Source organism: Paramormyrops kingsleyae, chromosome 8 (assembly GCF_048594095.1).
Source record: "Paramormyrops kingsleyae isolate MSU_618 chromosome 8, PKINGS_0.4, whole genome shotgun sequence".
Taxonomy (NCBI): Eukaryota; Metazoa; Chordata; class Actinopteri; order Osteoglossiformes; family Mormyridae; genus Paramormyrops; species Paramormyrops kingsleyae.
The window spans coordinates 12,703,439-12,715,447 of NC_132804.1; the positions used below are offsets into that span (position 1 = coordinate 12,703,439).

At 41.2% G+C, this 12,009-nt stretch overlaps 1 protein-coding gene across 2 annotated transcripts in view; it reads right to left on the minus strand.

Moving 5' to 3' along the window:
- The window catches only part of fbln2 (fibulin 2), a 55,393-nt gene extending 53,960 nt beyond the window's left edge, over positions 1–1,433 (minus strand). For both annotated transcript variants that reach the window (XM_023837464.2, XM_023837463.2), the window contains exon 1: positions 1,283–1,433. The gene's annotated coding sequence lies outside the window, so the exon portion shown is untranslated. The remainder of the gene's footprint in view (positions 1–1,282) is intronic.
- Positions 1,434–12,009: the final 10,576 nt, after the last annotated feature.

Here is a 12,009-nt window from a genome sequence, read left to right on the forward strand (position 1 = left end):
GTGTTTCCGCATCAAGGTGTCCCCGCCCCCCTATTTAAAGAGACTAATCGAAAACATATACGGTGTAAAGCCCCCCCACCCCCTTCTCCCACCTGCTCCTGTAGAGACTCGATCTGTGGATTTTTGTCTTTACGCGATTCGCGGTATTTACAGTCCTTATCCTATTCAAAATGCACGAGCGAAGTCAGGTTAAAATTGTTTTATGGCTGCAAACTTAGTAATCTGTAAAGAACTTTATGCTAAACTTTAAGTAAAATTTGGAAAAGGATAAAGCAAGTGAGAGGTAATCAGTGTATGCTCACTAACTGTGTTTTAAACGTGTTACCGTATTTTCTCATCAATACATTTACGCGACATAACCCACTACACCCGGCCTAGCTTTTTCCATCCATCCATTTTCCATACCAGCTTGTCCTATGCAGGGTCGCGGGGGTCCGAAGCCCATCCTGGAACCTCATGACATTGTTTATTTGTTAACTCGAAGAATAACAAAACTCTCAAAAATAGCCACAGATTCGGTGCACCTACAGTATGTGAAGGATTTCTGTGTGCACCTCTGGTTTACACGATTAGCAGACCTAATTTAACAAACCTACAAACTTCCATTTCATTCTATAAATAAACGACAGTAAATACAACTGAACTTTTGTTCTATATTAAATTATTCATTCTGAAACAAAACAGTGAGAAAATCTAATTGCATTATGGTTATATTGCAGTTAAGAATTTTATGTCTGCTTTCTAATTTTCCCTAAGAATTTTCGATTTATCGCTGACAGTTATTCGTTGCCACTGTATAACCCATCTATTCTTTTATAATGGACGCACATCTATGTCACATTAACTTTAGTGTTTCATTCACCTTCCCAACCTTAGGCCACGCAAACTTGGTTTCAAGTAGGTTTTGTAACATATTGCGTAATGTCAGTAAATCTAAAAGTACATGCAGTTACTGGTACAGTAACTCCAAGCAAAACAAGTAGCCTATATGCACTATTGAACGTTCCAAACCGTAGAATATAATTCGCAAAATCAAAACCACTTTTCAACCAAATTTCAATAAATATTGTGATCGGACTGCTGTGCGCTACACCGGTTACATTTCATCTGACCACCTACCAGAAAAAAGTGGAATGGAAACGGACTAAATTAAAGTTTGTGCATGCATAAAATACAGTTTACCCCTGCATAAAATGTCTTAAGCAGCATGCACTTGCTTGGAGAGGCATCGTAACAAAAATAAAGTTAGAAACACATAGACAAAGAGTTTATTTGTTCTTACCTAGTGTTCCAAGTTGTGTCGAGTTCTGAAATTCCAAACCAAAGTTAGCTGTTTGACTTAGAGCGACACTATTATTGTACTAATACCGGCCAGACTGGGATCGCTTCAAATTGGCAAAAGAGAAACGAGGGGAGGGACGAAAGTTTGTCGCTGCCCAGCAAAGCGAGCGCTCAGCCCGAGTGGCAGATGCAGCCCCCCCGAATTACCTTTGTTTTTTTCTCTCCTTTTTCCCATATGAATGCCACTGTAAATAGCTCAACGCCCCCAACGCCCAAATACTTGATCTTTATTGCACTTATTCACAGAGGCACATCAAAGTGTTCAGATGTACGTATAGATAAACTCCAATGCTTCTGGAGATTTTTTCTTCTCAGAAACGTACAGTACTGAAACATTATTTATGCTCGTTAGGAAACACATATGTATATGTAGTCCTACTGTTCAAGAAAAAAAAAACTCAACTGCTTTCAGAAACTAAACAGACCGTGTGACACAACTGAGAAAAATACTTACTCATCACAAAATGGCACATCACATTTTATTTCTAAAATAAATCTGAAACACTTACTTTCCATCCTTAATGTTTCTTTCACACGCCCGCTTTAAAAAAGAAATCGCTTTGTAGGCCATTTTCACAAAAATTCATATCGCTGTCAAAATATATGCGGTTCCATAATTCTTTTTCCTAGTATAAACCTTTAATGTTTTATTTTAGATAATGACCAAGATATCCCAAAAAATGTTTTACTTGGTTTTGTAACTTGAAATCATTCCCTGGACAGTTTGGCTGCATTCCTCTAAAATATTTTTGAATTTTGCCAGTTGTTAAAAATAAAAGTATATAAACAAACTCGTGACACCTGCGATTTAAAGAAACGTGGAAGTTTCCAGTCACCAGTGTGTCCAGCTGTGCTGGAATGGAAATGGGAGACCACTGCATGCCTACCGGGCAGAACAGCCACGATGCCCGTTTGGAAGCAAACATTTTAACATTAAGCTGGCCAGACCACCGTTTAATGTTGAGTGAAAGCTAAACGCGAACAAGGGAACATAAAGCAGGAAATTACTGTTTCACTTCAAATGACACTTTCAAGTTTACAATACAGCTTATTTCCTCTTGCATCAGTTTTAACGGGGAATTAAAAAAAAAAAAGAAGCCCTGGGGCATTTAAGGACACAAACGTAAATTCGTGACAGTAACCTTGGCCGGTGTAACCTACAGGTTCGAGTTATAAAATGCGAAGTGGAGCTGCATGCTTTCTCATGCGCAATTTCTTAGTCTTTCAAAGAAACATTATTGTCTGTAGCACACAGTTAGCATTGTACCGCAGTTTCAGAGCCAGTGTAGTGTTACATCAATAACTGGATCGCCTGTTTCTGTTTCTTTACCAAATTAAATGTTGGTATGTGGGCACTGTGAGGTTCCCGCGCTTGTGAATGTACAGCACGTATCTGTTACACTCACCGCAGTTTCAACATTTTTTTAGAGTCTCAAAAGTAAAAATGATCCTGCAAGTTTAATAAGACTTGTAATTCATGCCATGGGCAAAATACATTCACAATCAGACCATAAAGAGCAGCCAGATGCCGGCATCCCCATTGATTCACTTTACATATTCAGCATGGTTTTGATAAGCCAATCGTAGGATGTTCCCTGATTTTGTGCAGTTCCGTGACTCAGGGCACAGGGGACACCCCAGGTCTGGCAGAGGACCAGTGGCAGTCCAACACAGTTCACAGTCAGTCTTGCCATGACCTAAGTTGTAGAAGTTTGGCAATATTTGAGAAAGGAAAACAGTTTCCTTAACAGAGAACTAGCACTGACTCAGAATAAAGTATCTCGCTGTCCAAGAAACTCTCAGCATTTCTTGTCCTATAAATATCCTATGGAATTAGTTTTGTCACACTCATATTTGTAGCATATGTTTATAACTTTCCTTACCGTCAGTGCTAAATGACTTGGCTGGCAGGGCACTTAAAAGTTGTGGAATAGTTTTCCTGTTGTTTTCAAATTTAAAAGTCATAACCAACAGTTATGTGAATTGGAGCAGAAGGACAGATTTATGCTTCAGGTGTTTGACACTATACCCTGCCCTTTTCAAAGCTCACGGGAATGAGGAATATTTGAAATTTGCAATGCAATCTCCCAGAATTCCACGTGGTAATGACTTACCGAGTAAGCCCGAATCACACTTCAATCCTCAGATGCCTCTGACCTCCAATAAGCCCTGAACTTGTCAAACAGTGGACAGCAAGGGTTATAGCAAAATACAAGAGGCGCTTTACTCCCTGTAACTGATACAGCAACATTGGGGCAAAATGCTAGCATTTAAGATGATAGTAGCTCTAGAAAACATGGGCTTTAGAAACAGCCTTACATGCTACGATTGGCCTGATTCATCAGTCGGTGGAGGTTTTATTTCATGCAAACGGTGTTACATCACTGCAGACTTACTACCAAGAAAACGAGCAGGTAGTGGCCTGAAAAAAAGCAAGTTAGCGACATTAGCGCTGCAGGTAACGGAACAGGAAAATGCAGCCGGACCCTGGGCGTGCCAGTTATGGTCGGGCTGGCTCATCCCTAGGTCCTGCACGCCGGCAGACTGGTGAGATTTGTGGAAGCCCAGCGCGATCTTGGCTGGGAGGTTATCGTACACAGACCATCTTTTGAAGAGGTCCAGAGAGGGGGGTTTATTGGGGGGGAGGGTACAATATCATGCCCTACTTTCTCAGGAAGCCCTGAGGAATGGTTGAGGGGTAGGAGTTGATGAAGTCTGACTCAGAAATCAAAATTAAACCTGTTAGGGTTCAGGTGCATCCCTGTGGAGAGAGGGGGGGTCTGCTTTCTGGTTGGTGACTTCTTTAATGAATGGTTTGCATGCTTGCAGGCCACCAGTGGGTTAGATTGCTAGGGGGGGGTCACCTGTCCACTAATTTATCCATTGCATATCCTGTGCAGGGCCACAGTGAGCTTGGGGCCAATCCTAGGAAGTAGAGGACAAATCCTAGAGCATATGGACTGTGGGGGGAAGCCAGAGCCCGCAGGGTAAACAGACACAAGCCCAGGGAAAACGTGCAGATTCTGCACACACTGAGCTGTGGTCAAGACTGAACCTACAACTCCAGAGGTTAAGGCCTCTGAGCGCCTGCACCACTTTAATAGCAATATTCTAACAAATAGTGTCCACTAACTTCAAAATCCATGGTCATCGACTGTAGCTCCCAGCATGCCTTGCAGCTTTGGCTGGCAGAAGGGTGAATCGAATAGTGATCCCTCTTGGAAATTTGTCTTTTTACCTGTTTTACGACAGACATGGACCCATATACAGGTGTGAGCACGTTTGGGGGTCATGGCACAAGAGTAGCCAGCATCTCCTACCACTGAAGCAGCTGGGGTTAGGAACCCAAGGGTGATATTGCTCTACCTGCCACGGGCCTGGCAGGCCTCTGATTAGAGGTACAATGTTTTAAGCCTCAGATCCACAGACTGCGGAAAATATAAAGAGCCTATGTGTCCTTAGTGTCTCATCTCACTCGCTCAGACAGAACATGACACCACTGGGGCAACAGGCCATAATTCACATTGTTTTAGGTCCATGTATGAATATATAAGTTAAAAGAGGACAAACAGCTGAAACTTCTCTGTGAGAAGACAGATTGGCTCTATTTATAACCACATAGTCAGAGGAGGTATAGGACTATGTTTTGATTACATCTAAATCAGGCAGCAAGTATTATTATTTCTGGGGGAGCGGAAGAGCAGAGTGTTTTGGCCCCAAATATGTATTGGGGTTTTCCCTAAATAAGACCAAAGTATGTTACGACATGTCATGGGCGTGGCAGCCCCTGGCAATTTGCCCAGGTCACCCTGATTTTTTCCACGAAGCACAGAACAGGAGTAAATGACTTTGCCCAGCTGCAGTGAGAGTCCCACACCCACATTTAGTGGTGGAAAAAATACTCAATTTTCATACTTGAGTTAAAGTACAGATTCCACACCAAAATGTCACTCAAGAAAAAGTTAGTCATCTAGTGAAATACTACTCATGTAACAAATACCTGGTTTGCTCTTGCAAAAACCAACCTCTACTTTTAAATTCACTCAATACAGGTTTGAATATAGCATTATAAGTTACAGTGTATCACAATAAGGAAAAATCGCAAGAGGATAAGTGGATATATTCTTTTTATTTACAAAATAGGCAGCTTGTAGGTGATTTGGTCACAGTTGGAGGCCACTGCAGTGCCATTGTAACATCAGACTAGAACTTGGCCTGTGGAATATGGCGATATTATCAGTGATCGACAATATTACACTAGTAACCCAATGTTGGTACCTGACTAACCAGCGATTATTGCCTTTACTGGGGAAGGAGGCATAGGCTACGCACAAAGCAAGATAACAGAAAGATGTATAAGAGATTAACAATCTGACTTTCAGGTCACCCTTCTAGGTTACGTTTCCGATACCCCAGACAACTTCTTCATGAGCGTAACACTTTCAGACGTGCTACGTAGTGTATGATAGAATAGAACAATAGAAATGTAACATGGAAAACCTTCCAGCGATACTTTAAAAACGATATTGTTAGCTGATAAACTTCCCAAAGCGTCACCGTAAAAGGGAAGGATCATCTGCAGTAAGTTTCTTTTGTCTCAGGCCAAAATTGGGGGGGGGGGGGGCAATACGATTCAGGAATTAAAAAAATCTCTGGGGCATAGATAAGATCACCATTATGACTATTTTGATTTTAGATCTTAAAAAAAAGCCAAAATAAAAATAAACTGCGGCCCAGTTTAGACCAGAACAAAACAAGTACAGTATATCTTCATATGAATTCTGGCTTTTCACTACTTCAGAAATGTGTGAATATGAAGGCTGCCTATTTCTGTTGAACTAGCAAGTGCAGGCGAGAATTCAGCTTCTTACAAAATAAATAAAAATAATAATTCTGGTTCTAGGTGACTTTCCAAGACCATTATCCTGATTTTGGGGCACAGAGCCCAGCTTCAACTTAACCATCATCTAAAGACACTTGTTTAGAGTGCTGCAGAACAATTCTTTCATGTAGTTTCCATCTAGCATGCTTTTGCTATTAAAATTTCAACATGTGCATGATATTATAAAAGTAGAAAATGCATGGAAAATGTGTGTGAAGTACTCCTGCTCACATTTCAATGTTTAGTTTTAACGGTGAATTTCAAATGTATTGTTAATTTTAAACACATTTATATCTTCATGGACTCTGCATTAGGTTGAACTGGGGAAAATATCTAGAAAACATAACAAGGGGTCCAACAGACACTTACAATTCCCATCACATTGTTTGGAGGAACTTGTAAAATTTCAAATGCATGGTATTATCCTCCTCCTAAAAACCTGGTTTTGTATCCTTCTTGTCTAGCAACCTATTTGAAACCTGATGAAAACCACGTGGATCTGGAGTAAATATGCACAGTCTTTATGTTCTGACAGTAAACACTAGATGAAATTCTATCAGATCAAATGATCAAATACCTGGACTATCATTTCACCTTCAGTCCCTTTCCTCTTATTCACGTTTGTAAATGTTTGAGGTAAGAATGTTCTGATAGTTAGTCTTAGTGAGGCCTAGAAGATTGTGGCGGTAGGTTGAGAACACAAGCTTGTAACTAGAAGGTTGCAGAAATTTAAATAATTGACCAATTTGTATGAATGGTTGAAACTGTAAACCACTTCAATACAAACTATCAGCCAATGACAAAATATTAATGACGTATGTGCAACTTAGTAGAATCCTAGCCTTTTTATTTTGGACCAAACATTATCTAACTTGGTCTATTAGAAAATAAATATAGAAGTGCCTTCTTTTTATCTGAAAATACCATTAAGGTATGGTCTCTTTGATATCTCTTAAGTGACCCATTAAAGAATCATCAGAGCTCACAAATGGTAACGGAAACATAGCAAGATGTCTTATTTAAAGTTCTACTTTTCTAAAAAGGTGTACAGACAGAATATTGTAAGTGACTAGTAAATATAGCAAATCTCTGAAACGCCGTAACTCACTGCATGTTTTACCTGAATATGATGATGGCTCAGTGCCAAATGGTTCACACAAACACCGCATGGAAAGTCCCTCCCGAGATGTATGGATCACATGAGTCGGATCACACTTGTCCCAAAGGCTGTGGAAGCCCACGGTACTTTGACATGGATGTAACATGCCACAGGCCTGCCGTGTTTCCGGAGACCACCAGCTCCCTGGGAAAGTCCCTCACCTGAAAGCTGAAGCTGCAGACACCGTCTATTAACGAGGAGAGAAACAGGGACAGACACATGACAGGTTTTCTTTGGCATAGACCATTGTTCTATACAGGCACATGAACAAACCTTTTGCTGTATAGAACATGTCTTGTATACATAGCGAACAAAGAAAACCGTAGTTCCAATAGAGACATGTTGGCCCTTTCTATAATGTAGACTGAATTCAGGAGCACCATGTATGAGGGCGTGAAGATAGATCACAGATAAATCATCACATAAGTCCAGCAGAGAGGATAAAAAACCAAGAAAAACTGAAACAATGCAAGTACTGGGCCAGATCATCAAGGCAGCTCAAGATAATTTTGGCAAGAGTGATGCAGAGCATTTGAAAAAAAATCATGACAAGATGCATTGCACAAGATACCAAGGTCATAAGGAATATCAGGAATTTTGTACCTAAAACTAGTTTATTTTACCTGATAAAATCTATTTAGCCTATGTTTGCACAGCGAATACTTTTGCTCTGCTCAATTTGGTAGTGGTGCATAATAAATTAACTGTTCATGAGACTAGAAATGTCATAAAGAAGAGGTCTGGAATAAACCAGAGTTGGAATGTAGTCTTTTTGGATGGTTCTAAAGCCAGCCACTGGATCATGCGGAAGTCAAATTCAAGATCGTCAGACTTAGGTGAGGTCGGGGCACATACAGGGGCGGGGCCACAGGGTCAGGGGCCCCAGCTGAAAGCTGATTGGATCCTGGAGTGCCCCCTTCCTATCCTGGGTAAGCTTTTTCAGATACTTCCAAAACAGACATAGAAAGCTCCCCAGCACATTCTTAGCACTGATGTGATTTGTAATTAGTAATTTGCTGCTAGTTTCACCTGATGTCTTTTGTATGGTGTGTCAGCCCTGTGAATCACTATCAATAAGCTGGTTGGCCAGATTTTTGGAGAGTTGGGTGACATTTAACCACTTGATATTCCAGTTTGGTTTAATTTCTGAAGAGTCACGTTCTCGTTCAGAAAAAAAACAATTTCGAGTTAGAAAACTTAGTTAGAACTAGAGGAGGCATTTAGCCAGTCATATAATCAGAAGTGGAAGGTTCAGGTTCAGAAAGTACAAATACAATCAAGACGTCGTTTCAACCAACTGGTAATGTATAAAGAGTCACAGACACAGAGTGCTCAGCTGGTTGGTTGAAACAGAATCTTGGTCTGGATTTGTACTTTCTGGATATAATAAGGATGCCATGAATGACCCCCCCCCCGGCACCCCCCATGACGGCCTTTCTGACCTGAGTTGCGAATCAACAAAAGGGGATGTGCAAGAAGAGTAATGGATTCTTTGAGTTCCTGCAATGACTGTGTTATCTTATTTAAAGATGCATCTCTATGTGTAAGACATACACTCCCACAGAATACATAAAAGAAAATGAAGGAAAACTAAATGGTCACTGGTTTGCAGTGCAAATGTTCTGGCCGGCCTTGTGCAGAGCAGGCGTCCTGAAGTGTGCAGGGACGATGAAGCATGCGGCGCACTTGGCCGCGTTAGGTATGCTGTGGCAATTTGCAGACAAATTGGACTCCCGAGAGAGGAACCGGGTGTAACATGGGTCCGCAGCCTCAGTCAGCATGATACGGGGGGATCCTGCCCCGTCCTGATTGTCTTCTTTTAACAATCCACCAAGCATGGTTTGTTGAAAGCACCAGGAAATGTGCAAGAGATATGAGAGGGATTTAAGCTTATGCACACCTTCTACACAATCTGTGCCTTGGATCTTCAATCTCCACGCCTTTCTTCTCTGCTCATTGTACTGTGAAATACATATTTTTTCATCTACATCCCATTTATGTAATCTATTTCCAAACTTCTCCAGATGAACAGCTGCAGAGACTGATGCATCCTTTTGAACGTGACGTCTGAAATGTTCACATCCACCAACTAAATTAGTTCATTTTAACAAAACCCACTCAAATGAGCTCGAGATACAAATCTCTGCTTTCAATCAACAAAACCTGGAGTGCCCCTTTGCACTTGCATCATCCATTTTCTCATCAGACAACTGTCTACTGGGCCAAGAAAATCTCTCAAAAATCTCACATGGTCAGTCATTTACCATATGTGGCTGGACATTCAGAGCAAAGGGTGCCCAGGCCTATATAAAACAGGCCTAACAGCTTCTTTTAAATAGCAGCAGCCTTCCTGTGTTTCCGTAATGAGGAGCGTTTCACTGTAGGTGCTAACTGTGGCACCGGAAAGAGATGATGTCATATCAATTTGATAGCGTGCCTGGAGTTGTTTCATTTGATACTCCTTTTCTCAACTCTTTTTTCACTTCCTTATTCTTCTGATTTAGTGGATGTAGCCCATTCCAGGCCTTGTATGGGTGGTTCTAATGAATTTGGAAACCATCTAAATGATGATAGCATGATGCAGACGGGAAGTGTGCTGGACAGATTTTAGAGAAGAAGATGGCACATTTAGGTTACTAGTTATTTTCTTGTTAACGTGTCAAACAAAGAAATTCCATTTAAGGTAGGTTTTGTATGGTGGTGTAGTGGTTAGTACTGTTGCCTCACATCGCTGGCATCATGGCATCAGGGTTCCAGTCTCCGCCATGACTCCGTGTGTGGAGTTTGCATGTTCCCCCCATGTGGGATTTCTACCGGACCCCCGTGACCCTGAATAGGACAAGCGATTACGGAAAATGGGTGCATGGGTAGCTTTTATACAGACGCTCCTCTACTTACGAACTTTCAGACATACGAACGAACAGAACTGTAAGTCCAAATTGTGTTCCCTGGGCTCCCGTTTCCTGTCCACAACATAATTGTTTTATCTGCACATCAATTCCACCTAGTACGACTTCTGGCCGCTACTCCCGCCACACAGCAGCGTAGCGTGCGTACTCCCAGCATCCTAGTTCTTAGTATTTGCGTATACCCTTAAAATGATGTTGAATAACGACTTATGAACATTACAAGTTGCAAACAGTCGTTTGGATTGTACCTCGTTCGTAAGTAGAGGAGCGTCTGTACATTAACTTGTTTTAAGGTCTTATAGATGTCAGGGTCAGCACCTGATTGTCGCAGTCTTTACTGTCTTCCCCCGTTGTCCTAGCCTTTAGTGTTTCCCTTGCTCCCGGAATGGCTGCATAGCTCAGTGAGCTGAGCATGTGACCACCTATTAACCCCTCTGTGTGTTTGAATCCCACCTTCTCTGAGATTTTGTTCCCTTGTGTTTCATTTGTGTCAGTTTTCTAGTTCTTGTGATTTGTTTTATGTTTTGGTTTCTTGCTTTGTGCCTTGATTGTGTTTTTACCGGTCTGTTATTCCCAGTGATAGATTCTGTTTCTGTCAGTGTCTTGGTTTTCCCCTCCCAGTCCCTGAGTTAATTATTAGTTTCACCTGTTGCCTGTTCTTGTGCCAGTCCTTGTGTGTTCAACCCTGAACCTGCAACATCCCCGATTGGTTAATTGTCCTCACCTGTCCTGCGTTATTTTCGTTATCCCTCTTTATTTAAGTTCCTGCCCTAGTTCAGTTCACCAGTGTGTCATTGATGTATGTTGTTTTGTGTCAGTCAAACTTTTGTACCCTACCTGCCTCTGGTTGCCGTGACCTTTTTGTAATTAGTCTTTGTTTATTCCTTTAGATTTTCACCCCATCGTGGTCCGTTTTTGTTTTATAGTATTTCTTGTGTTTTCAGTTTATTAATAAACACTGTTGGTCCACTGAGCCGCCAGTAGGTCACCCACTTTCCTGCCCGCACCATGCCTCGCCCTGTATCCGAACCGCTCGGGTCAATAACAATATGTCATTGTGTTCTGATTCATAATTTAAAATGACTTTATGCTGTACAAGGAAAATGCATTCAGATTCAGTCAAGTTCAAACTATTTGGTGCATTAGGACATCATGTATGTGCTGAAGAATAAATTTAACATGTGCCTTGGTCTGTTTGGACAAATTTCTCATCCAGTTTGCTTAGTAACCAAACCCCTACATTAATGAAAGACTTTGCCTCTGGGTAAGCTTTTTCAGATGGATTTTGTCATGTGTACAGTGATCAATGAGGAAAATGACAGGTATATCGCCAAGCCTAGCAACACGCTACAGTAAATTACGCAGGTCACCATGGTGATAAACATGTTAGCGTGTAAAATGTTCATTGTTGAGTGTCCAGTGCCAAAGCTTGCCCACACTGCGGAGAAGGTCATTCTTCAGTCCACTTCCTTTATATGGTGATTTTGAGCATTAGCTGTTCCCGTGTCTGAGCCTATTTAGCAAGTCTGGAAAAATTAACCTTAAATAGAATAGTGATCAAAGAGATCAGAAAGTTAAGGCAAAAAGAGCTTGATTTGTGAGGCGAAAATAGCAGCCTTCAACAACAATTAAGTGATTTGCTGATATATAGACATATAAAGGAAAACATGCACACTTTCAAGACTTATGAATCACTTTTGAAAATGTGGGTCTGCTAA